Source organism: Anas acuta, chromosome 5 (genome assembly GCF_963932015.1).
Source record: "Anas acuta chromosome 5, bAnaAcu1.1, whole genome shotgun sequence".
Lineage (NCBI taxonomy): Eukaryota > Metazoa > Chordata > Aves > Anseriformes > Anatidae > Anas > Anas acuta.
This window is the reverse complement of record NC_088983.1, coordinates 22,479,601-22,495,215: the sequence shown is the minus strand read 5'-3', so window position 1 is coordinate 22,495,215 and position 15,615 is coordinate 22,479,601. Positions and strand designations below refer to the sequence as shown.

At 43.0% G+C, this 15,615-nt stretch overlaps 1 protein-coding gene across 22 annotated transcripts in view; it reads left to right on the top strand.

Annotated features, from left to right (window-relative positions):
* The window catches only part of NRXN3 (neurexin 3), a 970,936-nt gene that overhangs the window by 230,429 nt on the left and 724,892 nt on the right, over positions 1-15,615 (top strand). The window lies entirely within an intron of this gene.

Here is a 15,615-nt window from a genome sequence, read left to right as displayed (position 1 = left end):
CTTGCACAACTGTCAGAAATTAGAGTTGTTTCATGATTAAAATTCCCATCAAGGATCACTTTAGTATTTTGGAGTCTGTCAGCCTCAGTTCTGTGAAATGACATGAGCTGTGCTCATAGAAAACACCCCGAGTCACCCAGGACTAGAGGTACTGAAGGAAGTTGCTACAATTCTCTTAAGAGCTTTGAAATGAGTCCTTAATTCACCTCCACTGAGAAGAAACAGAACATTAGGGGCCAATGAGCTTGTGGTATCAGGATGCAATGAAATCTTTAGGTCAGCACAAGTATTTGCTTGCTGATCGTATCCACTTGAGACCTTTTCTTTTTCACAACAGTTCCTTGCAGAGGCCATTCAAGGAGACGTGGCTGGTGAGGAAGGCAGCAGCTCTGCATATAATATATAATAATAATAATAAAGAATGCTGCATCACGCTATGGTTAGGCTAAGCTTACTGTAGAAATTTGTAATCTGGGTAGCAAACTGCTGCACAAAAATAGGAAAGTGAATTTCCAGAAATGTGCATATGCAGCAGCAGGAACAACCGTGGTTCTCCACGTGCTGCAGGTGAGGGAGCTTAATGGTGTAACAGGTCAGGTAAGTGTATGAAGCTTTGGTATTGGTATCGACTGTTCGCAGTGAGCTCCATTGCTCCTTTGTCTTCTTGGAGTACAGTTGCACAGTTTCCCTTGGTTTCTTATATTAAAGAGCAGTTACAAGCCAGAAAAAGTTGTGTAAAATTGAAATAAATAAATTAAAATATATATTTAATGGAACTTCCTTCTGGTTTGTAGTTTAATTGCCTGAGTGTAAGGATAAAACTGCATCTATATGTACATGTATAGACCATTTACATAAATGAATATAATTATATATAATTTTCTTCCCTCTTATTTTTCTTAGCTCTGCAGAACCAACACAATTATTGGGGAAATAAAATTATCTTCTGTTCTGACATGTGCATTAACAGAACAGCTTCTTAAAGTGTGATGTCAAGGCCACTTCTGGCAGCGGTCCTCCTCCAGTTGCCCCATAGGAGGTGATAGCATTAGGAAGGTCTGAGTAGATCTTGGTCTGCCACGTCTTTGTTGCTAGAGATAGTGTGCAGAGAGAGGTCCTGGCTTGTCTTTGGCTCCATAAAGTACTGGCAGACTTAGCAGTTATGTGGAGGGGACGGATGGACAGGGGGACACAACAAACAACAACCCACACACTTATTTTGTTGTATCTGAGCACATTTGATCAGATAGCTGTCAAGAGACAATTAACCCGGAGGCTTGGGAGGTTACTTGGGCAAAGTCAGTTTTCAGAATTGTCTTGTATTTTAAAAATAGGGATCCTTTCCACACAGCAGGGGCTTAAATGGTCCTTAACCCTGGCTATAAACAAGATTATGCAAGGGTTTGACCTGGGGGTCTTGGCCAAAACTGCCCTCCCTCCTTCCCCAACCCCTTGGCCAGCTTTCAGCTTGAAAATGGCAAGACCTCAGTGGCAGTGGGTTAATGGAGTTGTTAAAACGTGGCAACAGGGAGAAGAGGGACAACACTTTGCTAAAATAGGGTTAGAAAATACTTATGAACTATACAAGTCCCCCTGGTGTTTAGATTAAAATAGGAGTCCTTGCTATTAAATATATATATATATATATATATATATATCACCACCACAGAAATCGAGCTCCTTCAGGGCAAACTCATCTCCAGGAAAATAATGGCAGCACCTTTCTGGACTCAGAAACACACATTTTTCAACAGTAGTTATAGCACAAGGGCTGTGTCACACTTCCTGCAGGGAGATTTGAAAAGTCATTTTTGCAACAGCTGGGCATTGCTTGTATGAGTAAGAATTACATCAGTTCTGACCTTCTAACAATGGGCTTAAGGAAAATAACATGGCCACAGATACCAGCACGCTTGCTGTCTTACATCCAGTGGTATACCTTTGCTGATTACCGTAAAATTATTCTGAATTTCTATTAAGGCCAGTGGGAGCGGGATTTGGCTTCCAGTACTGAAGAGAAGCTCTGATTTTCATTTTTTAGTTGACATCCAGTATCAGAAACTATAGATGGTCTTAATAAGACTGTTCTTTGCAGTAGGTTTAACTAAAAAACAGCTGGGCTTATTCTTGCTGCTAAGTTATCTCAAGACGAAAGACTTCATTGATGATATGGAGCTGCAACTTCTGAATGAGCTAATAGCTGTGATTATTATTCTAAATAGTGTTGATCATTTCAGAAATTTATGAAAATGGGTGAATTGAGAGCTATTCTAAGAGATTTACAGTATATACACAGCATGACTTCTTAATGTATTAAAATAAATGTTTATGTATCAATGTATATGCCATGTATATTATGCATGTATCTATATACATACACAACAGAAACAGCCAAGAAATAATTTCAATCTTGATACACCTGGCTCAGTTGAAGACAAAGTCAAAAACAAACTAAAAAGGAGACATTTATTTTCGAAGTTTCTTTTGGTTTGGTGGGGTTCGAAGAGAAGACTCTGTATGTTTCTAGTAGTAATTAGCCAAGATGCTTTTTGCCTAAGTAGTGCCACCTTTGTTCATTAGCATCTCTACCAGATAGAGATGCTAAACTGAAATAGTTACTGCCAAACTGGAGCATTTACTGCCCTGCTGCTGAGCTTCTCCCTCTCTCTGAGTTCTGTACCTTTTACTCCACTGCTGTTTATCAGTCTTGGCTCAACTTCATGTAAAATCTTCAGAAGTATGCTTATGTTTTCTGCAAGTGCCTAGATGCATAGGGTGCTGTGTCCAGATGAATTTTGTGGAGCTTCTGTCAAATTTCTATCCTGTGAACTTTCCTGAGTGTCACCTGGCTCCAGTTCTGTGCTCCCAGGGAGCCACTGAAATGGCCAGACGGGCTTTTTAGAGTCTCAGGCTGTCACTGCAGTGCAGTAATAGCAAAACCCCGAGCATTTGATAATGGTGGACAATGCTGTCTTTTGCGCATACAAGGAGACTATCATGAAAAACATTGTTGTGTTTATTTTCAGATTTGTATGTTGTTTCTGTGTACCTAGCATTTGTTCTCGAAGTTTGTGATATGCTGGTCGGATCTCCAAGCATGTCAATGACGTGCAGCTATCACAGACTTGTCATGTTAATGAAAAGACTTCAGAAAATGCAAAGTAAATGGTTTGCTCTTGTCTCGCCCAGAGCCGAGAACACTGCAGGGTTTCTGGGTGCCTTCCTCTGGAGCACTGCCTATGCCATCCACTTCGTGTGCAGGTGCTCCTGCCCCAGGAGAAGCCATCTCCTGCTTACTTGGAACCAGAGCTGCCCGCTTCATGGGATGAGCCTCCCTGTCATTAGAGGAGAGTTGTTGAAAGGTTTTATCATTGCTGAGGTTCCTAACTCAGCTGAATGCTGTTTGATTCCTCTAATGAATGTAATTAGCTGTGTGCTGGTAGGAGCCAGTCCCACAACAGCAGAGGTATAGGATGGCAGAGAGGTGTTTGTCTTTCTCTCTGCTCTGTGTAGTTTTGTTTTCTCGTAAAGCTTCTTGCTGTTTCTGTCAGCTTTGCATGTATTTATATAGACATTTATTTCTTTGTGCTTGAGCTTAATACCATTAAATACCTCACAAGTGTTCTCTGTCCTCTTCGTTTTCCTTTTTTTGTCTCACGTGAGCCTTGGTTTTGCGCACAGCTTTGCTACAGCCAAGCTGTAAGGGAGGTAATAAATTGCGTGCGTGGCAAAATAAGGTGGAATCAAACCCCCGTATAGCTGCACTCTGTTACTTTTATGTGCATCGCTCTTTCCCTTCTGCCTGTAGTGGTGTCAGCAATGGTCTAGCCTTCCCTTCCTCCAGCATTATGTTTTCAGCACGTGTTAATTGTTGTGGGGTACGGGTTTTTCAGCGGCATGCGGTGGGAAAGGTCAGCTGTCAGAAACAAGCCTGTCCACAACTGATAAGGCGTTGGAGAGATTGGATTTGACTCATTAAGCACCCTCCCTGTAGACATGGAGTCTGCTCTGCTGCAAGGAGAAAAAAAAAAAAAGGCAAGCAGGAAGGGAAAAAGCCCAGGATGGAGCTGGAGCATGCGCCTGAATGCCCTGGCACAGCCTCCCCTCGCCCACCGACACGCTGCAGGAGCTCGGTGCGCTTCCACCACCTCCATCCCCACACGCACCCCAAATGTGTGCTGAATGCTGGGCTTGTGCCCCGACATTGCATGCGTTCACTCCTGCAGTTACACCTGCTCAGGGTGTGCTTGTTTTCTGCATACGCGCAGGTGTGTGAGTGCTCAAGTGTGGGCTCCCTGAAGCTGTGTGGGGAGGTGTGGTTCCTGCCCTCGTACGTGCACCGTGTGTGTATGAGGGTGTTCATTCTGCCCTGTTTTACATGTGTGCATGTGTGGCTGCTCTGAGCTGGTTTTGTGTGTGTTTCAATCTTGTAAACCTCTTCCCACTGATACATGCTACCTTTCATGCTGTAAAAAAAGGCAAATTCCCTCTTTGCGTGTGTGTATATATATAATCACATTTGTTCAGTTGCATTTTTCTGCTTTTCTGGAGAAATGTGCAGCGCAGCCATACTGCTTTTATCTGCATATACATCTACTGGCTGTGTAGACGTAGCAGAAGCCTAATGTGTTTCTCATTGCATATAAATGCACACATTTTTGCCCCTAAATAATTACTGGCCAAAGCTGCTCTGCCAGCTTGTTAACAGTCCCTTGCCTGTGGCTTTGTTTTGAGAAGAACGATTGTGCCTCGAATTGGGTTTGGAGACTGCTACTTCCATAAACGCTCTTAACGATTTCTCACGACGAACATAAACGAAGGGCAGCGGTGATGCTTGGCAGTGTATTTTGGTGGCGTGGCAGTGCTGGTGCTCAAGGCATGCCTGCTGCTCAGTGCTGCTGAGGCCCTGAGGAGCTGGTGGTGCCGCAGCCCCCGTGGTGCCCGTCGTGTGCGCCGCTCTGCCCAGCTCCGCGTCTTCTCCCACCTCACCTTGGCTTTCACCTTCCTTCTCATCTCCCCTTTCCTGCAGGCACAGCTTTCAATACTGCTCGCTGGTATTGAAAAAGGATAATTTTGAGGATCATTATCGTGTTATTACAGTGATTAGCTTTAACTATTTATCTATTCACACTTCGTGCTGGAAGGATGCCCACAGGGCTCCCTGCTCAGCAGCAAGCGTGACGCCTGCTGGAAGGCTGCAGCCAACGCAAGCGCGTGTGCCTACCCCTGCACACCACTTGCACTGATGCCTGGCAGCTCCTGGCTTTCCAGCACCTTACTTTAAGGTCTTCCAGTAGTTTCCTATTATAGTGCCCTTCCACAGAGGCAGGAGTTTCTCTTCCCACCATGCTCCTTGGATCCAGTTTAGACCTGAATGCACCTCTCATCTTTCTTTCTCTGTCAATCTTTTGTTGTTTGTTTCTGCAGTCGGTTTTGGAAGGCTTCCACCAACTGTCCTGTCCCTGTGTTCTTTCCCAAGCAGGACTGATTCTGCTGCGTATAGGTAATCACAGAATGCTTTGGGTTGGAAGGGACCATAAAGATCATCTAATTCCAACTCCCTGCCATGGGCAGGAACGCCTCCCACCAGACCAGGTTGCTCAAAGCAACCTGGCCTTGAGCACCTCCAGGGATGGGGCAGCCACAGCTGCTCTGGACAACCTGTTCCAGTGTCTTACCACTCTCATAGTGAACAATTCCTTCCTAATATCTAATCTCCCTCTCTTCTTAGCTTAAAGCCATTCCTCCTTGTCCTATCACTCCACACCTTGACAAGAGTCCCTCCCCAGCTTTCCTGTAGCTCCCTTTAGGTACAGTAAGGTCTCCCCAGAGCCTTCTCTTCTGCAGGCTGAACAATCCCAGCTCCTTCAGGCTGTCTTCAGGGAAGAGGACTAATGGTTTCTAACATTTCTTTCTCTAATGTTATGGCTTTTATAAGGTCAGAAAGTTTGGGGAAGACCTTATCTTCAGTATGGTAATGAGCAAATATGCAAAACATACATCCTATTTTGTTAGATGAATATTCATACTCTTGCATCTACACCCATTAAGAAACAGATCTAAATACCTACTATTAGGATAAGTTTATAGAGTTTGACAGTTTGACTTTTTTTTATTTTTAATAGACTAGAAGAGCAACAGTAGTGTGAAACTTCAGATTGCAACTGGGATTGCTGTTGAAGAATAACAAATCTCTCTGAGCTGGTTAACATAATGTTGCTTGTTGGCATAAAACTCCATTTTTTTTTTTATTAAAAAAAAAAAAGCATGGTCCATGTAACAAAACTACATTTTTAGTCCATAAAGTATGTGAGATAAAAAGATGGTGAGTAAACAGCTCAGCTGTACCCTTTTGACACTCCTACCCCTTATGCTGCCACGCGTGTTGTACACTTGAGCGTGGAGGGGCTGTGCAACAACCCTGCTGTAGTGATACCTGTGCAAAGAGCAAGGCTGGTGAATATGTTACATCTGGAGTTTTGTGTTCATGGTGCTGTGATGTTCTCCTCTCTGGTCAGTTTGCATTTTGCTGCATGTTCAGGCTGTGAGGATATGTTTCTTTTGGGTGTTACGTTCAGAGATTTGCAGCCTTATGTTCTAGAATGGTGCACTAGAAGGAGGGTAAACTGGAAGAAATGCAGAACAAAATAAAAACATAGGAAGAAGTAAACACAGCAGTAATGGGAATTGTCCTCACCCATGCTCAGCAGTGAGGAACCTAAGGAAGTTCTTATGCTCAGCACATAGTCATGGGGTGTGAGCTCTTGACAAAATCAGTAGCAATGCCTTGCTTTTCTTGCACGTACTGGAGCTGGGAGGGAGGGCAGCAAAATAGTTCAGAGAAATGAAAAGGGGAAAAAAAGTGTACTTAACCAAAAGAAATTGAGAATTTATGTGAATATATCAAATTGTTTCAGGAAAATTATTTTTTTAATTGATTTATTGAGCATCACATTTAAAAGTAAGCCTGTTTGGTGCTTTTAGTGTGAAATGGAGCTCTACTTGTTCATATTTTTCGAAGAAACACATTTAAGGAAATGCAAAGCAAAAATGTTACATTTCGTTTGGGGTCAAGCAAGATATTGTCACAGGATTGTTTTTCATTTCTTTGGCCAGTTGATCGGAATATAAACAATGTGTACAGCTCTAGGCACTTAGTGCCACAGTTAGCCTGATAATTGAAGTTTATTGTAGCTTTGCAAATGACAGGCAATGCAAATTGATAACAGTAGAGCTGTCTACACTTAGCAGACAATGGAGAATCCGTGAAGAGAGGGATACCCAGGACACTCTGTGCACTGCAAATACTCTAAATGGACACACAGCTTCTCCTCGCAGCAGTGGAAATTTCCTTGTTTTGAAGACAAATTCTATTAAACTTCCAGAGCACTCGTTTCCCATAGATCTCAAGGACTTAACCTATATTTTTGTTATCTTTGTAGTACAGATGGAGGCAGTTGAGGTTAATTAAGTGCCTCAGGTTGCACAGTAAATCAGTGGCAAAGTCGGGGATAAAATGCTCAGGTCCTGACTCCTACACCTGTAGTTTGTCATTTAGAGCAATTTTGGTGGGCAATTTAAAAGATGGCTGAAAAAGATGATGATACCGACCATATGCTGTAATCTTTTGTAGGCATATGCCATCTTATTTATTCATTTCCATTATTGTAGTACTAATACTTCTGTTCTAAAAACGTGTTAGCTAAAAGGCTTTATGAAAGGTTTTTGCATTTATTTTGTGTGGTATTGAAGCAAATGATGCTGATGGCTGATTTCTCTAGCAAGTGGCTCATTCACGCAGGTTTGGATTCTTCTGTGACCCTTCTGTCTTCTGCTTTGCTTCAGAAACAGATAGAAAAGGTAACTTACAGGGTCAGCAGGGGATGTGAGGCTCATCTTACTGATGGGTCTAGGTTTAAATAGTCTCCGTGTTTGGTAGACTAACTAGGAGGTTTCCTGTGATACATCTGATACTGTTTTTCCTATCAGATGAGGTTTCATTGAAATAACTAATACACTGTTAAGTAAAGAAGAGTTTTTTCAGGATTGAGGAGCAAAACAGCATTTTATTGGTGTGAATTCAGATTTGTTTAGGTGGCTGTGAACTACAACCATACTTTTAATAGATGCATACTCCAAAAATTTAAAGCTGTCCTCCTTCTAAAAAGGCTGTTAGCTGTGCCATAGGTATGAGAACGTGATATGTGGCAACTGTTTATACATTTTCATCAAAAGCCTAGGGGTTTCCTTTGGGTTAAAGATACAGTCACTGTCATTTCTCTTTGCTTTCAGTCTCTGCTGCTCAGTGGCAAAACTGGCCAAGAGAGTTAAATCACTTTGTGGGGCTGGCTGTGGGAATCTTAGGCAGCTTTTGCAGTGCAGGGAGTCAGAGTCCTCTCTTTGTTGGAGCCAACCCAAAGGGCATCGTCCAGTGACCCGGCCAGCAGCACACAAAGATTGAGCCTGGGCCTCTGGAGCTGCAGTACAGTATCTCCAGAGAAAGCATTTCCGTTTTCATTCAGAGCTCTAGAGTTCAGAGGAATAGTAGATTAGTCAGGTTTGACAAAAAGATGAGCATTCGTTGTATCGTTGTTTCCTTGATCTCTTCTGAGCTTCAGTTTGTGGACCTTTTCACAAGCATTCTCATCTAGACTTGCGGGGTGATGTGTGAAGCAGCTGATAGTGGAGGAGAGGCCGTGACTCAGGCCGGGCAGCTGGCGGTCTCTGGTGTCAGTTAATCCTCCCTTTGCTCTTACTGGTGAGATGAAAGTGCTTTTTGGGTATGATCAGAGCTGCTACAGCATGTGCAAAATTGGAGATCAGCACTCAGAGAGCCCGGTCGTGAGTGCCTCTCACCATTGCATTGGGCTCCTGGGATAACGCTGTTCTTCACGTCTCTTAAACATGAGGAGAGGTGTCCTCTGTTCATTCTTATCTACAAAGTGTCTGATGTCATTCCTGTGATTCTTCTCCGCTTCCAAATTCCTAATTATGTGTAGACAATAAGTGAGAATGAGGGGACTGAGGAGACAATAAATAACACTACTTCAGGAAATCAGACATCATATAGTATGGTTTAAACCTAGTAAGCCTTTGGAAAACTACTCTTTTTGCTGTGGCAGTGCAGCTCAGCACTTAGTTTTCTCCATTTTAACATAATTCTATGATTTTACAGCCAACATTTTCAAACAGCAAAAATTCTTTTTCTTCTGAAAATTTATTCATGATAATTTCCTTGAAGTTATAAGTGATGTTCTTTCAGTAAGGTTTTACCAATTCAATCAGTTTAACCATCTCATTATGCCATTCAGATAACTTAGATAGTCTTACTTTACAGTTTGGAATATAAATGCAGTGTATGACGTGACTCAAAGCTTGCAGATATCAGCATCACTGTGGGTGATGCTTAGAAGATGCTTTGTACATACGAATGATTCAATATTTTTCATAGACATACACGAATAATTAAATATGCTCTGTAATACTTTCCAAACAAATATTTGCTTTTGACTACTGAGAGCAGAAAAGTGTGAGATAGCAAGCACGGGACCTTCTGAGAGGATTTGATAAGTGGTGTCACTGATTCGACTGAGTGGTGTGAAGCACAATCAGTCTAGGGGAAAAAAAAAAAAAAAAGAAAAAAAAAGAACCAAAACTATTCGGGTGCATTTTATTTTTTCCTGCCCAAAGGCTAGACAAGAGGAATGCAATAAAAGGCCCTGGACAATTTAGTGGAAGATGCAGTAATCTCCTGTTTAGCTGTTCCTGGAGTCTATCACCCTCTCTTTAAAGTAACAGTCTGATTATTATTAAACAATCCAGCTATGTTATAATAATGTGAATGAGCAGCTTTGCTTGGGAGGGCTTTCATTAGGATTTCAGCATTCAGGCACTGGACAGCTCTTTCAGAGGGTTGATGGAAACAGTTCACCTTTTCTGTCCTTCAGAGGTGCTAGCTGACTTATTTTTTGTGACATTTGATGTACAATTTCTCCTCCCCTAACCTCTAAGGGAATATCAGATTCATGTGAAAGTGACTTGGAGAGCATAAATCTTTCATTGTTCTGTGATGTATTTGAGGATCGTAGATATTATAGGTGACTCCCAGGGCAACCCTTCTGCCCAGAACAGAATTGCCTCTTAGCAGATTTCACGGGGCTTTGCCCAGGCTGGGATTCCACCCCATCCTCGAGGAGGTGATACTGTGAACTCTCAAGGCTCATCATCTAGAACAGCTTCTAAGTCTATTTTCCCCTTGTTTCGTACTGTTTGTAGCTAGAATTTATTCTGTCCTGACTTCAGTATGACTCAGGTCAAAATATTTCTTCCAGCTCAGTTAGAATTTTAAAACTTCAGGGCTATTGTTGACAATAGTACCCCAGTGATGCTGCTGGTGTATCCACAGGTGAGGAAGGCCCATCCTGCAAGCAGCAGGACTAATGCCATCAGTAGGAGATGCTGACTTTTTTTTTTCCTTTCCCTTCTTCACATTCTTCATACTTAGGCCTTCTACATAGCTGTATTTTAAAACATTGTGTTACATTCTTATTGTGCGGACTTGGTTGACTTGAGCACATTGGTATTTTTCCTTGTGTTCTGGATTCCTGGTCGGTTTAACTGGAAGATTTTTTTAGTCTGCCATGGTGGATGGCCATATTTTAACAGTAACAGTTCTGTTGTCAGTGGCCAACTTGAGAAGCAGGTTTTTCATAAGGTAAGTTTTGTACCTCTGGGATTTTCCCAAGTCACAGAGAACCATTAAATGGCAGGGAGAAAAGGGCCCAGTAAGTCCTGTTCTACATATTGACTCCTGTTTGACAGAAGGTCAAAGGAGCAACCAGCTGTTCTGCTGCCTCCATCAATAATGTGCTAGGTTTTGGCAGAGAAGCCTGACACTTAGCAGTGTTAGACTGTCCCTAGATTATCAGACAGCACCAGCTTTTCAGTGCAGAGCACAGCAAACCTCTCAGATAAGGTAAATCCCACCAAACGCTGGAGTGGTTATTAATTCTGAAGCAGTGCAGAGAGTTTGCTGTTCTCGCTGACAAAAGATGTGCTCCAATGTTGGCTGTAAACCAAAGCCCAGCGAGACAGGGACTGCCTTGGAGTACACCTGCAGTACAGTGGGCTTTGAGAGGAGGTGAGCAGATAAGCAGTTGCCATCCGTTTTTAAGAGAACTGCTTCAGGTTTTCTTCAGGAGACTTCAATGAAGTTACTCTACCTTTTTATATTTTTCTGAATATCTTCTAGTTGTCTGTGGCCAGAAATCCTAACTGCGATGTAAAATGCTGCTTTTGTTGAGTATTAAACTTGCTCCCCTTGGGCAGAATCAGTGCTTCTTGGACTTGTTATTTCCTGCTTTGAGAGTGCATTTATTTTCAGGCATCCTCCAAAACTCTGTAGGCTCCACACTCTTTGTGGGGGTGGCTTCCTGAGAGTACTGGGAAAAATGAGAGCTTGCTGTTCTTCCGTGAATACGTGAGAACCTGTGGAATGAGCCCAAGGCTGAGAGCTAGGCAGTCCCGAACTCAAACACTGCTTCTGTTACTGATTGTTGTTGTTGGCTGTGAGTAAATCTGTCAAAATCTGTGCATTCCCTTCTGTATACGAGTCAAAATATCAGGGTTTCTTTAGCTTCTAGGGATGTGTATTTTGAATATTTGAGTCATCCTTTGTAAGAAGAGTTTTGACAAGAGCACATGGCAACAGCTTTTCTCGTTAAAGCAAACAACAACAGAACAACAAGGAATCTAAAAGCTACCCGCTGGCTCTCTTGAGTGGGCAATGCGGCCATACACAGCATGGGAAGATCCCTGTACCTGTCCTGAGAGCTGAGACGTGGCAAACTCTGGAGTTCCTGTAGGGATGAGAAGAGCCAGCAGCTTTGCTCAGGTAGCTGTTGGCTGTGCCTTTGTTTCTGCTCTTGCTGTCAGTCTGTAGTACATAACGACAGCTGATCTGGGTATTTGAACAGGAATAGGTCTGAGACTTGGCAAACAGGCCTTGCCATGGGGTGGTAGTGGTAAGTGCTTAATGTGCCTAGTGATCAGTCAGAAAAGGTTCTTGTTCTCCTCAAAGCCAAGGGATGACTCCATTCATTCCAGGAAAAGGTCTGTGACCATCATTTTGAAGATCCTGGGTTTCAGTTCTACTCTGGCACTTCCTGTGAGTCTTTGAACGTGTCAAGGGTTAAGTCTGAATGTGGAGTTTCATACATGTCTCAGAGGTCTGCAAATCCCAGCTGTTGCAGAGAATTTAGTCATGAATGTGTTTTAAAATAAATAATAGGGTTAGATTAACGTTAACAAGTGAAATGGAAGATTTAATTGCTTACATCTGCCAAGTAACCTACTTTCAGATGTGTGTTTTTTTTTGTATTCCTACCTAATATTAAGAGAGTTAAAAATCAAATCTTGAGAATCATACATAAATCAAGAGTTTGCAGACATACTTTAAATGTTGTTTTAACTAAACTTTATTTTTGATGCAGTGGAAACAGCTGCATTACCACAGCTGAACAACTAGATCATTGCTTCAAGGTAATGTCATTTATATATGCAGAGTGTTACATCCCAGCAAAACCAGGGGTTGTTCTACTGTTTCATGTAACATAAACCAGGGATTTCTGCTGACTTGGAGTTGGGTCTTATATTTAGCTATTCCGGTTCAGGTGTTTGCTGTGCTGCAGAAACTCTGGTGCAGTACCACTGTTTAAAGAATATAAAAGCCATACGCACTACAGGGCAATTTGATATAGTTCTTTGAGCCCTTAGCATCTGATCTCCTTTTTGTGGAAAGTCTGTGGAAAAAGCCTTCAGAAATGTGCATCACAAAGGTCACTGGTTAACAAATGGCTCACAATTCTTTGGTCTTACAGATAGCACTAGGACGTGCCTGAAAGTACGCGGAGGTATTCTGAAATCTGCAGCCCACTCAGGGCTTTTTTCTTCTAAATAATACATTGTGAAGAGAACCTGTATCTGTTTTCCCATTACTTGCTCTCCAGTGGTTCTCACATGCCTTCTGGTCACAGGCATTGCATACATCAGAGCATCCTAACATGCAGGCCAGCATGGAAAGGGTGTGCTGGATAAAAGCCTTTTGTGTGCCAGGGCATGACGGCTGTGTCAGGCTGCTGCTGTGCTGAAGCTTGGAGGAATGTGCAGTCCGTCTCTTTGGAGCTTGGAGCCTAATCTGTTCACTAAAGCCTTTAATGTGGCCATGTGCTTAGGTCCACAGACAGCAGTTACGGAGTTAGTGGTTCAGAGAATGTGTTTTAGAGGGTATATCGACCTTGGGAGTTGTACTTATGGAGGGGGACAGGAGTGAAGTCTGGTCAGGGGGCCCCAGAGAGATTTGAGAGTTGTGGTCATTCGCGAACTTGAATATCCAGAGCAACCCAGGGACGAAGAAGGAAACTTATGACAATATATGGAGCAGAAGTAGGTTACATTCCACCACACCTCTTTGATGTACCTGCTGGAAATAAGGATGCAAAGATGGATCGGGTGCGGGATCCCATTTCTGAGGGTGGTAAGCAACAGGTGACTGGAAGAAACAGGCAGGTGACGCAGTTGCACACAGGGGTGGGTTGTTAGTACCTGACATTAAAACCACTAGTAAGAATGTAAGAGTTGTCTCTGAATTTTCTCTGCCTTGGTTTGATGAGTCTGCAGTGGTTGCCTTAAATTACCACTTAGATTTCTAATCTACTCCTTGCCTCCTCCTTTGTACTGAGTAGACCAGTGAGATTTTGTCTAAGTGGTTGAGCAACTGTAAATGAGCCCCGTTAATATGTCTTGTAGTGAGTGAACAATCAACCACCCGTGCCCCCCTGCCCCAAAGACATCAGATGTGTGTTCAGTGCCTCGCAGAACTGTGACTGTGGGAAAATGGCTCAGTCGTAATCATCGTGTTTGACTCCTGCCCTCAGATGCCAGCTCTTTGATCAGAATTACCTGCAGGTGTATAGAGCATGTGTCCAACTTGATTGTAACACATTTCCTTCCAATGGATCAGAAGTGACTAGGCAGGGGAATTAACACTGTAGAGAGTGTTGTTAAGCTCTTGGCTCTGACTTTCAGAACTGTAATCAATATTAGCCCTGTGTTTGGGCTGGTTGTACACAAGCATATGCACTCCTTGGTGGTCGTTGAGCATATTTAGAATAGAACCACTGAATCTAGTAATTCAGAAGAGACCTGCAAAGACCACGTAGTCCAGCCACTTGCTTAGAGCAAGTCCAATTAGAGCAGCAGCTCAGGAGCATTTGCAGTCAAGTTTTTGGTGTCCTCAAGGATGGAGATTTCAGAGCTTTTCTAGGTGTTTCCTAATGTTGGGCCATCCTCAAGGTGAAACATTGTCTTCATATAGCATCTGAATTTCTCATGTTTCAGCTGTGTGAGTTGCTTCTTGATCTCCTTCTGTGCACCTCTGAGATGAATTTGGCCCTTTCTTCTCTCTGCTTTCCCAATTAAGTAGTTGTAGAGAGCACCAAGGTTTCCCCTGAGCCCTCTCCTTAAAGCTTTACAAACCCAGCTCTCCCAGCCTCTCCACACCTATCACCTTCTCCAGCACCTTAAGCATTGTGGTAGCTCTTTGCTGAAGGCACCACAGTATACTGAAGCTGTTTTTATACTGGGGAGCTCCATACTGAGCAGAGGACTCCTGATGGGATCTAACAAGTCCCTTAGAGGAAGAATTGCTCTCCCTGGCCTGCAGGTTTCATGCTGTTAATCCAGCCCAAGATACGCTTGATCATCTTTGCTGAAAGGGCACACAGCTGACCTGTGTTCGCCTTGTCCTCTAGAACCCCCAGGTCTCTCTCCCTAAAGCTGTTGTTGAGCCAGGTGGCTTCCAGCCTGTACTGGTGTAGAGTAATTTGTCTTACTGTTTGCTCACAGGGCTGTATAGACACACAGTACACTTGCATAAGCACAAACACACGCTACTGCCACTTTCAAAGTGCCCAGATTTTTAATGAGTTTATTCTGTGATACCCTCAATTGAGATGGCAGAAGTGTGTGCTTAAAACAGCCCTATCACTTGAGGATGATATATGTTCTTGTTGCAACGCTGCTGTTTTGTCAGTACTGTTTCATGCTGCGAGGGCACAGATTTCACCAAGCAGTTATTTTTCAAGAAAGGCTATGACAAGTATTTTCCCTTCAGTCTTGTACTAACAAATTCTGGCTAATCTATATTAGGATTACTAAATGAGACAAAATGAAGCAGAAAAACACAACTAATGTCAATGGCCATACCACCAGTAGTTGCCTTATGCCATGGATTGTAAGCAATGATGGTTTGACTGCTTGTACCATATAGTTGTTCATGCTCAGAATTGCTTTTGTGGTTGGGAGTCAAAATACAGAGTGGGCAGGTGTGTAGATTTATCTAGACTTCATCGTATATACAATTTTTCACTAGATTTCTTGAGTAGGAAGGGACTACAGATAGTCCTGGAAGCTTTACCATCACAGTCCTCTATTCCTCCCACGAGGCAAGGGTACCTGGCTGGCTTGGGGCACACCAGTGCAGTATTGTGGAGGAGCTCGTTCTAAGCAGCCCTGGAATGCGAGGTAGCAGGAGGTAGATTTCCAGCTCACGCAAAT